Raw genomic sequence first — 12768 nt, forward strand, 5'->3', positions numbered from 1 at the left:
CGCGAGGACCCCAGGCGGCGGGGTGGGGGGGGGCCACGCGAGGGCCGCAGGGGGCGCCGCGCCGCCCGCTCGCCCCGCTCCGCTCCCGCGCCCGCTCGCCCCGCTCCGCTCCCGCTCCCGCTCCCGCTCCGCTCCCGCTCCCGCTCCCGCCGTGCCCTGGAGATGCTATCGGGGCTGCGCCGCCGCCTTCTCCCCCCCCCCGGAAGCGACCCACGGCGGCAGATCCGACGGAGATCGTCCCCGGGGGTAAGCTGGGCGCGGCGGGTGGGCGCGGCCGCTCTTCTGCCTCTCCCGCGGCCATCGGGGACTGCAGGCCGGGGAAGCGACAGGCAAGTTTCTCGCCTCTGCGGAGAAACTCGCACCTGCGTGCCGCCGCAGGGCCGGGTTCGGATGTGCCCTGGCATTGCACACGCACCACACCCCCCCGCGGGGAGGGTCTGCGCTGCCTCGGGGACCCTGTCTGTGCTGCCGGGAGAGAGAAATCCTTTGGGAAGCTGGGCTGGAAGCAGCAACTCTGTGAATTGCTCAGCTTTTCCTAGGCAAGGGCAGGTTTTAGGGAAGAAAGGCCCGGACGCGCGAAAGGCGCCGCGGGTCTCGCCAAGGGGGGGGGGGGCGCGCGGCTGCAGCGCCGCGCGCGGCTGCAGTGCCGCTCCCGGCCGTGTCCGCCAGGCGGCGACTGTGAGGCAGGGCCCGGCGCTCGGGGGCGCTCTCGCAAGCGACGCTTGCCCTGGGAAAGCGGCGGGCTTTGGGCACTGCCGGCCTTCCCCCGGAGGGCCCGGGCTGGCCCAGCACCTGGCAAAACCTCTTAGGGAAAAGGCAAGGAACACCTGCGGTGGTTCTGCCCTTTCTTTAGCCAGGGACTGGAACACAGACAAAATCAAGGGGCTCTTTGACCTGGGCAGGCTCCCAGCATTTTTCAGCCTTCCTTAGCAGGGCATTCTCACCCTCTGAAAAGCTGAAAGGCTTTAACAGCTGGAGACGCGCCTGCAGCTGTGCAGATTAATGTAGTTTCTTTGAGGAAACGAAGGGGAGGTTTTCCTGTTGTGAGCCTAAATACCGAGTCTACTCTGCTTTTTCAATCAGGTGACGAAGCTTATGGAAAAAAAGACCAAAGGCCTCGAGGTGAGCACATTCTACCGAGTTCTGCTTTTCTGGGATCGGTTTGGGAAAATCACGTGAAATTCTAAAAAGCTTCTCTCCGTGTTTTCTAGTTGTTTTTTCAGCCTTGGTCTAAGTTTCATGTAGAAAAGGGCATAGAATTATTAGAACAGACAAACTAGACTTTCTCGGGAGAGATGGAAGAAAAGGCTGCTGATTGCAGTTCTGCTTTTCTTGTCTTTCTATTAGACTGTCGTTTTCTCTCACCTACTGTTCAAATAGGCAGCAATTAATTGCTCTGCTGAAGAGTTTGCTGTACTAAGTGTCTGTCAAATTGATGCCTTCAACTCAAGATAGCACCTGCTCCTTAGTTACAAAAAGTTCCTCACAGGAAATTTTCAGGCGTGCCCATAAATCTCCTGGCTGTTTGTTTGGGAGAACAGGGTTTTCTCGTCTGTAACAGAACAGTCGTGGCATTTGCTATGGAATGCTGGTGGCAATCTAGTCAGAAGAGGACCCCGTGCTTCACTAATTTTGCCTTTTTGTTGTTCAGGGTGACTTCTTCCCAGGGATGTTATTCTTGACACCCCGGGGCAAATGGAGGTATTCACCTGGTCAGCGTCAGGAGCCATCCTAACTGAGGCCTCGGTGAGTGCTTTTTGTATGACTGGACAGTGAAGCTGTGTGAATGACCTGGCTAGTGCTCGGTGTACTCCTAATTAAAGTGTCTTTTACTCCGTGTTCCCAGGCTCCCTCCTTCCCTTCGGTCGCCGTGGGTGTGCCGGACACCTCTGGCAGGGCTAACCCTGTGGCTTTTCTGTCCAACGTGCTGTGCTGTGCTGTGTGCCTGCAGGTAAGAAAAGCGGGGAGTGCAGTCCTTCTGCTTTGCTTGCTGTGTCTCTTGGGTAGTGATTTTGGAGGGGAATCCCAGAGCGATTTGGTTTGAAGGGGACCTTCAAAGGCCATCCTGCCTTCCGTGGGCAGGGACACCTTCCGCTCTCATCCCCGGCTGGATGCTCCCAGTCCCATCCAGCCTGGCCTGGAACACTTGCAGGGATGGGGCAGGCTCAGCTTCCCTGTGCAGTGTGCTCTAATATCTCTCCACTGTCATCAGGAAAAATTTTGTCAGCGTGTTTTGTTCAACGATGGTAAGCAGGACCCGGGTGAAAATTGCATTCTCTGAGGTGCAGAGGGAAATAATTCTCCTTTGAAGACAAATGTAATTCAGTTTTGCACGAGTCTTGTCTGCCTTATGTTTGAATTGCTTTCTATTCTAGGCAGTTGTTTTAAATTAAACTTTTATTTTGTGTCTCCCCCGCCCCCAGTATCCTGTCCAAGACCAAGCTACCTTTCCTCGTGGGAATGGACCGGCCGGGCTTTGGCAATCTGGCCCCTCGAAAGACTAAAGTGACCTCTTCCAGCAGGGGAAGACTGAAGCAAGCGGTGCCAGAAAGAACTGGAGTTTCTGGAGAATAAAAGCTGGAAGCGTGCCCCCAAAAATCCCCCCGGGTGGTCAGTGGTCTGACTTGCACGGACCGGTGGCCTTGGCCAGGAGCGGTCCTGCGGGAAGCGCCTTTGCCCAGGCTGTAATTTTAATTTCCATTGGATGCTTGGCAAAGCCCCCCTGGGTGAGCCCCAGTGCCTGGCATGAGCGGAGCGGGCTTCCAGGGAGGTACTCACCTGGTCAGCGTCAGGAGCCATCCTAACTGAGGCCTCGGTGAGTGCTTTTTGTGTGACTGGCCGGTGAAGCTGTCTGTGGGAATGACCTGGCTATTGCTCAGTGTAGTCCTAATTAAGGTGTCTTTTACTCCGTGTTCCCAGGCTCCCTCTTTTCCTTCGGTCGCCGTGGGTGTGCCGGACGCCTCTGGCAGGACTAACCCTGTGGCTTTTCTGTCCAACGTGCTGTGCTGTGTGTGCCTGCAGGTAAGAAAAGCGGGGAGTGCAGTCCCTCTGCTTTGCTTGCTGTGTCTCTTGGGTAGTGATTTTGGAGGGGAATCCCAGAGCGATTTGGTTTGAAGGGGACCTTCAAAGGCCAGCCTGTCTTCCGTGGGCAGGGACACCTTCCACTGTCCCCGGTTGCTCCCAGTCCCGTCCAGCCCGTCCTGGAACACTTGCAGGGATGGGGCAGGCTCAGCTTCCCTGTGCAGTGTGCTCTAATATCTCTCCACTGGCATCCTGAAAAATGTTGTCAGCGTGTTTTGTTGGACGACGGCGAGCAGGACCCGGGTGAAAAGGACATTCTCTGAGGTGCTGGGAGAAGGAGGACTCGTGCGGGCACCTCCAGAGACAGCGGGAACGGGAGCGTGCTGCGGAGAAGGAAAATTCCAGGGGGTGGGTGCCGAGAAATTTGTCCTTCCCTCGCCCTGTGCTCTGCACTTAGCAATGGGTCAAGTGCAGAAGTTTCCTGGGGACCCTGGAAAAGGATGCCGGGTCTGCTAAGAAAAGTGGGGCCAAAGGAGCAGGACCTGGGTCTGCGAGCGTGGGAGAAACAAGGGCCGGGTCATCCTCTGCCTCCGGGAGAAGAGCCCGGCCTTGGGAAGGCAGGGACCTGGGCTCAAGCTGCTCTGGACCGCTGTGGGGATGGGTTTGAAGTTTTGGGATCGCTTGTTTCTGTCCCTACCTTTCCACTGAAAACAATAACTTAAGAAGTCCTCCTCTGGACTCGTCCAGAGAAATTGTGGAGTCTCCATCCCTGGAGATGCTTAAAACACTTTTGCTCAGGCAAAGCCGTGAGCAACCTATTCTACCTAATCCCACTTTTTGAGCAGGAGAGATTGGACTGGATGATCTCCAGAGGTATTGTCCAACCCCCACCATTCTGTCGTTCTGTAAAGGGGCTTTGCACTGCCCTTTTGAACTGTAATCTGTTGATGACCTTTGTTCAGGTCACACTGTAGCTTGTTACACTGCAGCTTGTCACACTGAATGGCAGCCTGAATAATTTAATATTGAACTGTGATTAATCACAAGATGAAAGCTAAGATAGGCTGGTAAGAGGCAGTGTTCTTTGCTGCAGCATTTCCCACCTGAGGTAATTTTCCTTGTTCTGAAAGTGTCAAGTACAGTTGGGCAATGTACTACATAGGAAGAAGGGAAAGAATCTCAAAAACAAATAAATGAACAAAAAACCCCCTTTAGATTTGCTTGTGCAAGAAGAAGATTGTTCTTCCACTCAGCCAGGTTTTGAGAGGACAAATTAATTGTTTCTCTGACAAAACTATACATTGGAGGGTGTTAATGATCCCATAGTCTGTGCTAAAGGTTTTAGCCGATTGTGTTTGTTTGTCATCAGCTTTTACTAAAGAAAAAGCAAGCCTTCTTGGCTGTGTTGATATTACAGGAACGAAATGATTCCATTCATGTAGATAATGATAACAGAGCCAAACCAAAAATATTGCAAGTGTCCTATGTGGAACAATATACAGAATTTCAAAAGGGATTGTAGTGGTCCGATATACAGAACTAACATACTTCCTGTTCCTTATTTGCTGATCAGGTCATATTTATCTGCCTGTCAGGACTGTTGGAGCACTGGATGGAGAGCAGGTCATATGAAGAGGATTACGGAGTAAAAGGCAGCTTGTACTGAAGTGCAGGGAAAGTATAAATATTGATATATATTGGCACAGTGCTTGGCCTTAATGCTTAAAATCCTTTGGAGAGCTGTCTGCATATTTACTCTATTAATGATCAAATGCAAGGCTGTGTTGGGAAAGGTCTTCCATTTGGAAGTCAGTAGTTGAGACTGTCTTGCCTATGAAAAAGAGGGAGAATTTTCGTTAGAGGATGTAGGATTCTGGCTGGTAATAGTCTTAATTCAAGGTATTTTTAGAGAATTAATTTAATACAAGCAGAACAAATGGCCAGAAGTGTAATGAGAGACAAGTTGAAATTAGAAAGTAGATGTGCATTTTGAATGTATTGTCATAGCAACTGATTAAATTCTCCCTCTCTTGCTGTTCTGGGGACCTTTTAAATGTGCTTTGGCTAAATAAAATGTATTAGACTATTTCAGAGCCAAAAGGTCAGTTCTTGTTGTCTCTTTTGCACTTTAATTCTAGTACACTGATACTTGCTAACCACTTATAACCCTAGATGCAGAATGAGAACTTGGGTTATTAACAATAAAGAAGTAAACAGCAGAAAGACTTGACCTTTCTTTTGAATTGCCCTACAATGTTAAAAAATACCAAACAAACCTCCTTCCCCAAAGAAACACCCCCCAAAATACCCCAACAACTCACCAAACAGAAAATCACTGACAACCAAAAAGCAGAAGTAACAAACATGAACAGCAAGTGGAGGAAGAGTTTGAAAGCGGGCTGGACAGAACCAGAAGTGTTACTGCCCACTCTTAGGCCACTGTGGTGATTAAATGGGTGTTGTTAGGTTTAGATTAGTAGTTCGTTGTTGTTGGGTTTTTCAGTGGTGTTGATTTTTTTGTTGTCGTTGTGGGGGATTGTTTGTTTGTTTGTTTTTACTTTGTTTTTTTTCTGTATTAAAAATCTGGCTCAGTTACTCTCTAGTTCTGGTGTGTTTTCTTTTGCAGGTGGTTGGTGTTTCTGCAGTGTTTGGCACAGGACTGGGGGAGATTTTTATCCAGCTTTCTAAAGCTGTAGATGAATATGAGAGGTAAGGGGATAACTTCTGGTCTGCGACCCAGTGACCACTTCCTGAAGGTCCTGATTCATGAGTCTGCTCCTTTGATTTGAAGGAGTGTACAGTTGCCAAGGTAGCTTAGGGTGTCCAGTATCAGCATAAAAAGCAGCAGTAAAAAGGAACTATTCAGAGATGAATTTTTGTGCTGTTCCGTGAAAAAGTAAAAGCTATCTGTGCCAGCAAGTCTGTGAAGTAATTTTTTTCTTGTAATTCCATACCAAGTTTTGAATTGTTGCTGTTTTAATGAAGTATGTTCATTGATTTTGCATCCATTGGTTTCAGAATCCAAATCTGGGGAAAAAAGTACTGTCTTTCTGAAATGTCTCTCAAACATGAAAATCTAGAGAAAACTTTTTTTTTGAGTAAAAAGGAGCCTCCAGGATGATCCTTATGCAATACAAATCATGTGTTTTTCAGACTGAATGCACTCCCTTTATTCACCTTTTCAGAGAGTATCGTCCAGAATACGAGCGCCTGAGAAAAACACTGGTAAGTGTTTTTAGCTGTTTTACACCTGAACAGTGTATCTTGGGTCACTTTTAGGCACACAATTACCTTTATGTTGAGAGGGTCTAACATTTCATTTACTAGTCGTACTCACTGTGGGAAAACTCCTGTCCTGAAGGAGTCCACCATTTGCCTTTTTTTTCCTAGATGTGGTGGAGCATATCTTTACAAAAAAAAAGATTTTGTAAAACAGATGTTGCTCAGTGGTTTAGTGCTAATATTTGAGCTAATTGTGTGAAAATGATTGGGAAATAAGATTGTGTCTTCCATTCAGATGGATAGAGAGTTCTTAAAAATAAATTTCCAAAGGGATTTGTTGAGACTATCCCTGTATCTTCCTGCACCAGTGAAGAGTACTAGTTTGACTTAGTAAGAAAGACTGAATTGCAGTGCCAAAATCAGTAGCTCTGCTCACCTTGAGTTGTGGCTGTCCAAAGGACAGTTCTCTGCAGGCACAGCTACACAGAGTTTGGCTTCCCGGCGCTGCTGAAAACGTCCTAGAATCCCACCTGACTGGAGGTTGCTTTCCACGCTTAGTCAGAAGTTCTGTGAAACCTTAGTTGAAATGTAAGACCTGCATAGTGACTTCTGCTCTCTGACTGGGGGACAGGCTGCTGGGTTTGGGTGAGGTTTCTCTTCTCCTAATGTTTTAAATGTTCTCAGAATCCACAGGTAAATCTTTGTCTATGGGAGAAAGCTCAAAATAAACAAAAGAGAGAGCAGCTGGAACACTTGTGGAAGGACATGGGCAGCGTGTGTGTGCAGGGCAGCACAGTGGCAGGTACCTCCCCAGGAAGATAAAGTTTACTGCAGAAGTTTTCTGAAGAGTTTGCCTTGTGAAGTAGTACAGTGCTTCTTTGTCCTCACAGCAGAAGTGTGAAAGCAGCTCCATGTTAGAGGAGCGGGGCTTTAGTTCCTGTGGGGTTGGTCACACTCAGCTCTTCCTGTGTCAGTCACAGGTTTGGAAGAAACCCCGCTGTGTAGCTAAAGCAGTGGACCTACTAGAAATAATGAAATACTTTAGAAAAGGTGAAACAGTCAGATCAGAATATGAGAAAGCTCTGCTGTTGGCTGCACTGTTCCTTAGATGAGGCGAGTAGGTGCTGATGGAGTCTGTCCTGTGTCTGGGATCCACAAGCAGCTTTCTGTCCCCTTAGAGCAGGTGTTCATTGCTGGGTTTCTGTGCAGATAGAAACCTTACCTTTAGCAAGCTGGTTGGTGTACAGCCTGTTCCCTTCAAGGACCTGATGCTTCTGCAATGGGTCCCTCTGAGCTAATACTAACACGAGGAACTCTCGATGAAGAGCAAGAAGAGAGGGAGAGTGACGCTGATGGCATTGACCATGAAGGTAAGGGAATGAGGTCTAAAAGCTGCCTCTCAAGAAATCCCCTCTATATTTCATGTCCTGCGTGGACTGTAAGGAGAGCCTAGAAAACAAGCAAACATTCAGTCACCTGACGTGTCAGAATCTGTAGCAGAAGCTCAGCTGCAATGGTCAGTGCAGGGATATCACTCTGTAACCTTTGTGAAAGTTCAATTGTAAATTTTCTATTCAAGTAATTAATAGGTGTATAACACACATAGACCAGAGAACTCGTTAGGCTTGGGGCATGCAGTGACCTCTGAACCTGATTGATGCACAGATGTGTCCATCATCTTTTTGGCCTTACAGTTTCTGCCCCTGGCTCTCTTCCCTTTTCCTGTGACTGTGGTCTTGGAGCAATCTTCTAAGTTGTTACAGTGTGATTTTTCTCTTCTATAGCTCACAGACTTAATCTTCATTCTTTCCCTGTTCCACTGATGGGTAGGATCACTTATTTCCTTTGCCCTGTAATGTAGCTGAAGATGGAATAGACTTTCTATGTTGCTTTGGCTATCCTGATTCTAGCTTTTTTTCGGAAACACAAGTAGAACAAGTACTGAAATAGCGCTGAACTTCAGCAGCAGCGGGGACTGCGCAGGAGAAGGAGGGTGGGCAGCGGGCCTGGGGCAGGCAGGGGGATGGGGGGGGGGGCGGGCACTTAAAAGATTTCGGCCAGGGAGCTGATCTCAGCCAGCACCCAGTCGGGGCAGTCTGAGTCCCCGTAGAAGCAGAACTGCTGCGTGGGGAGAGGCGGTCAGAGGCGCACTGCCGCTCTGCGTCCTCCCCGCTCCCCGCCGCCGACTCCCGGCCCACCACGTCGCCGCTGCTCCCCGGTCCCCCGTGCCGCACAGTCCGCCTTCGCGATCCGGAACCGCCCCGTGTGCCGGTGGGGGCTCCCCGAGGGGCTCTGCAGGGGCCTTGGGGCCGGGACCCCGGGGGTGCAGCCCGACCAAGGGGCGGGGCAGGGGACGGGGTCCCGGGAGCGGGACCCGGGACGGCCACGGACCCGCGGGAAGGGCCCCTCCGACACGGCCCTCGTCCCTCCTCCTGACCACCCGAGCACCTCCCGCCACCCCGCGGGCTCCAAGCCCCGCCAATCCGGGCCCGAGGCAGCGTCTGGCCCGCCAATCCCGGCCCGCCTTTCTCGGCGCCGTCCAATCACAGCCCGCCTTTTCAATCCGGCAGCGGTCCCGCAAGCTCTGCCCGCTCAGCTGCGGCGCGGCCCCTCCGAGCGGCACCGTCCCCCCGTTCCCCTCAGGCGCTGCTGGGACCACGGAAGGGCGGTGGGAGCTCCGCGGTCACGTCCCGTCCGGGAGCTCTCCCAGGAGAAGGAGAGGGAGGCGGGGAGCGGGCGGGAGGGGCTCCGGGAGCGGGGCCTGCGGGACCAGCGGGGTTCTCGGGAACGGGCGGGCGGGGATTGGCTGGGCTGGCACGGGGGGGCGGGGCTGTGCGGGCCGCGGGCTATAAATAGCGGGCGGGGGGAGCGGCGGGGGCAGTTCGGCGGCGGAGGTGGAAGCGGCGCTGGAGCTGCGGGAGCCGGGGCGAGATCGGCGGTGAGCTGGGGCGGGACTCCCGCGGCTGCCGCTCCCGACGTGCAGGTCCGATCCCGGCCCGCCACTCCCAGCCCGCTTTTCTCCGCTCCGTCCAATTGTAGCCCGCCCTTTCAATGGGGCCGCGGTCCCGTAAGCTGTGCCCGCTCAGCCGCGGCGCGGCGCCGCCCCCCTTCCCCACGTCCCCCTCAGGCGCTGTAGGTGCCGGCGCCTTTGCTTCCGGAGCCGCGCCTGCGCTGCCGCAGCCCCCGACAGGCCCTGTTGGGACCAGGGAGGGCGGGTGGCACAGCTCCGCGCTCACGTCCCGTCTGGGAGTTCTTCCGGGAGGCGGGGAGGGGGCGGGAGCGGCGGCGGCCCTTTCAACGGGGCCGCGGTCGAGCAAGCTCTGCCCGCTCAGCCGCGGCGCGGAGCCGCCCCCCTCTCCACCTCGTCCCCCGCGTTCCCCTCAGGCGCCGGTCTCGGCGCCTTTGCGTCGGGATCCGGCGGAGCCGCGCCTGCGCTGCCGCGGTGCCCGCAGGCGCTGTTGAGAGGGCGGGTGGGAGGTCCGCGGACCCGTCCCGTCCCGGAGTTCTCCCGGGAAAAGGGGAGGGAGGCGGGGAGCGGGCGGAAGCGGAGCAGCCCCTGGGAGCGGGGCGTGAGGGGACAGCGAGGTTCTTGGGGACGGGCAGGGCGGGAACGGGCAGGCGGGGATTGGCGGGGCCGGACGCTGCCGGACGCTGGGATTGGCTGGGCTGGCACGAGGGGGGCGGGGCTGTGCGGGCCGCGGGCTATAAACGGCGTGGGCGGGGGGAGCGGGGGGGGCAGTTCGGCGGCGGAGGTGGAAGCGGCGCTGGAGCTGCGGGAGCCGGGGCGAGATCGGCGGTGAGCTGGGGCGGGACTCCCGCGGCTGCCGCTCCCGACGTGCAGGTCCGATCCCGGCCCACCACTCCCAGCCCGCTTTTCTCCGCTCCGTCCAATCGTAGCCCGCCCTTTCAATGGGGCCGCGGTCCCGTAAGCTGTGCCCGCTCAGCCGCGGCGCGGCGCCGCCCCCCTTCCCCACGTTCCCCTCAGGCGCTGTAGGTGCCGGCGCCTTTGCTTCCGGAGCCGCGCCTGCGCTGCCGCAGCCCCCGACAGGCCCTGTTGGGACCGGGGAGGGCGGGTGGCACAGCTCCGCGCTCACGTCCCGTCTGGGAGTTCTTCCGGGAGGCGGGGCGGGGGCGGGAGCGGCGGCGGCCCTTTCAACGGGGCCGCGGTCGAGCAAGCTCTGCCCGCTCAGCCGCGGCGCGGAGCCGCCCCCCTCTCCACCTCGTCCCCCGCGTTCCCCTCAGGCGCCGGTCTCGGCGCCTTTGCTTCGGGATCCGGCGGAGCCGCGCCTGCGCTGCCGCGGTGCCCGCAGGCGCTGTTGAGAGGGCGGGTGGGAGGTCCGCGGACCCGTCCCGTCCCGGAGTTCTCCCGGGAAAAGGGGAGGGAGGCGGGGAGCGGGCGGAAGCGGAGCAGCCCCTGGGAGCGGGGCGTGAGGGGACAGCGGGGTTCTTGGGGACGGGCAGGGCGGGAACGGGCAGGCGGGGATTGGTGGAGCCGGACGCTGCCGGACGCTGGGATTGGCTGGGCTGGCACGAGGGGGGCGGGGCTGTGCGGGCCGCGGGCTATAAACGGCGTGGGCGGGGGGCCCTGGGGGCAGTTCGGCGGCGGAGGTGGAAGCGGCGCTGGAGCTGCGGGAGCTGGTCCGGGATCGGCGCGGCCGCTGAGCCAGGGTGGGACCTTCGCGGCTGCCGCTCCAGGGAGCGGTGGGGAACCATGGGGCAGCACCCGCTCGGCTGCCGATCCAGGGGGGACCGGGGTCGGTCCCCCACAGCTGCCGAGGCAGGGCGTTGGGCAGGCGGTGTCCCGGGCAGCTGTGCCGGCCAGCTTTGGTCAGCGCTCAGTGGGGGAGCAGCCCATGCTCAGGGGTGCTGCCCCGAACCAGAAGGATGAGGATGCAACCTCTCAGTGGGGCTGGTATTGAAAGTATTGTTACAAAGAAAAGTAAAAAAAGATGTTTCATTCTATTATAATTTTATTTTGCTTTTATTTTCGTCTTTGACTACTTGATTGTTTATTCTATTGTTTTGTTGCTGTTCCCGTTGGGATGGGTGGGACAGCTCTTAGAGATATTTAAGTGAATGACAAAGACTGATTTGTGACCTTGTCAACAGCCCCGGGCTGCAGAGATACCCAGGAGCAGATTTAGGCAGAGGCAGCAGAAAGCTGAGGCAGAGGCAGCAGAAAGCTGAGGCAGAGGCAGCAGAAAGCTGAGAACCTGGAGCTCAGGCAGCAGAGCTGGTGGAGACATAAAGACGGTAGGACTGTGGGCAGAACAAGAGTGGGGCTGGATTAGGGAGCATGGACCTGGCATAAGTACTGCAGGGATGGAGCTGGGATAAAAATAGTCGGGCCTGGCCTGGAATGTGGGCTTGAGAGCTGGGGTGGAAAACTCAGACCTTTAACAAAAGGAAGATGCTAGGATTGGAACATGCAGCAGCTTTACCAGGAGCTGACAGCAGAGCTGGCAGAGAAATAAAGGTTGTGGGTCTGGGTATGGGATGGGGAGAGTGGTGCTCAGAAAGGGACTGTGGAGGAGGGATAGGGACTGTGGCACTGCAGCAGAAATCACTGTATGATTGAGACAGGGACTGGCACCGTCGCTGAAACATCTGTGTGTCTGTGGAATAGGGATTGATGGGCAGGAACATGGACTGGGGGGGAAGAGCTGAAATCAGTCTAGGGCAGGGATCTGGACTTTGGAGTTGGGATCGGGTTTGTGGGGCTGGAGGAGTACCTGGGGGACTGGGAATGGGAATGTGAAGTTGGAGCTGGAAAGTCGCAGAGCTCGAGCCAAGCTGAAGATCCTGCAGTGAGAACCTGGAGCAGCTTCCAATGGCGGCACTGGCAAGATGCAATGCTACTGCTGAGAGAGCAGAGCTGGCAGTGCAATAAAGCTTGTGGGTCTCGAGCTGAAATCACTGAGGGGCTGGGGTAGGGACAGGGTTCTGGGCTTGGGACTGTAACACTTTGGGCAGTAATCAGAGCAATCACTGTGACATAGGGCCTGTGGCACCGTTGCTGCAATGGCTGTGTGTGTGATATAGGGATTGATGGGCGGGAACGTGGATTGGGTGGGAGAGCTGAAATCAGTCTAGGGCTGGGCTTGTGATTTTGGAATTGAGATCAGGTTTGTGGGGCAGGAGGAGCACCTGTGGGACTGGGATTGGGAGTGTGAGGGTGGAGCTGGAAAGTCGCAGAGCTGAAGCCAAGCTGAAGATCCTGCAGTGAGAACCTGGAGCAGCTTCCTGTGGCGGCGCTGTCAAGATGCAGAGCTACTGCTGAGAGAGCAGAGCTGGCAGTGCAATAAAGCTTGTGGGTCTCGAGCTGAAATCACTGAGGGGCTGGGGTAGGGACAGGGTTTGGGCTTGGGACTGTAACACTTGGGCAGGAATCCGTGTGGGGAGGAGACAGGGCCTGTGGCACCGTCGCTGAAATCCCTGTGTGTCTGTGGAATTGGGATTATAATTGGGAATGTGGACTGAGAGGCTGGGGCTGACATCAGCATAATGCTAGGATTGCATCTGTGG

General features: G+C 55.2%; 1 long non-coding RNA gene across 4 annotated transcripts; it reads left to right on the forward strand.

Moving 5' to 3' along the window:
* Positions 1-226: 226 nt before the first annotated feature.
* LOC114003793 lies at positions 227-8141 on the forward strand. 4 transcript variants are annotated; one of them, XR_005564499.1, is made up of 4 exons: positions 2980-3021; positions 5648-5730; positions 6175-7045; positions 7506-8141. It is a non-coding gene; the product is annotated as an uncharacterized LOC114003793 (long non-coding RNA). The 4 variants fall into 4 exon arrangements; XR_005564500.1 differs by lacking the exon at positions 7506-8141 and having other exon boundaries at positions 6175-6246; positions 6702-7470; XR_005564498.1 differs by lacking the exons at positions 2980-3021; positions 7506-8141 and adding an exon at positions 227-246 and having other exon boundaries at positions 6175-7272.
* The last annotated feature ends 4627 nt before the right edge of the window (positions 8142-12768 follow it).

The sequence above is a fragment of the Pipra filicauda genome, unplaced genomic scaffold (assembly GCF_003945595.2).
Source record: "Pipra filicauda isolate LSUMZ 115617 unplaced genomic scaffold, ASM394559v2 scaffold329_size807674_pilon, whole genome shotgun sequence".
Taxonomy (NCBI): domain Eukaryota; kingdom Metazoa; phylum Chordata; class Aves; order Passeriformes; family Pipridae; genus Pipra; species Pipra filicauda.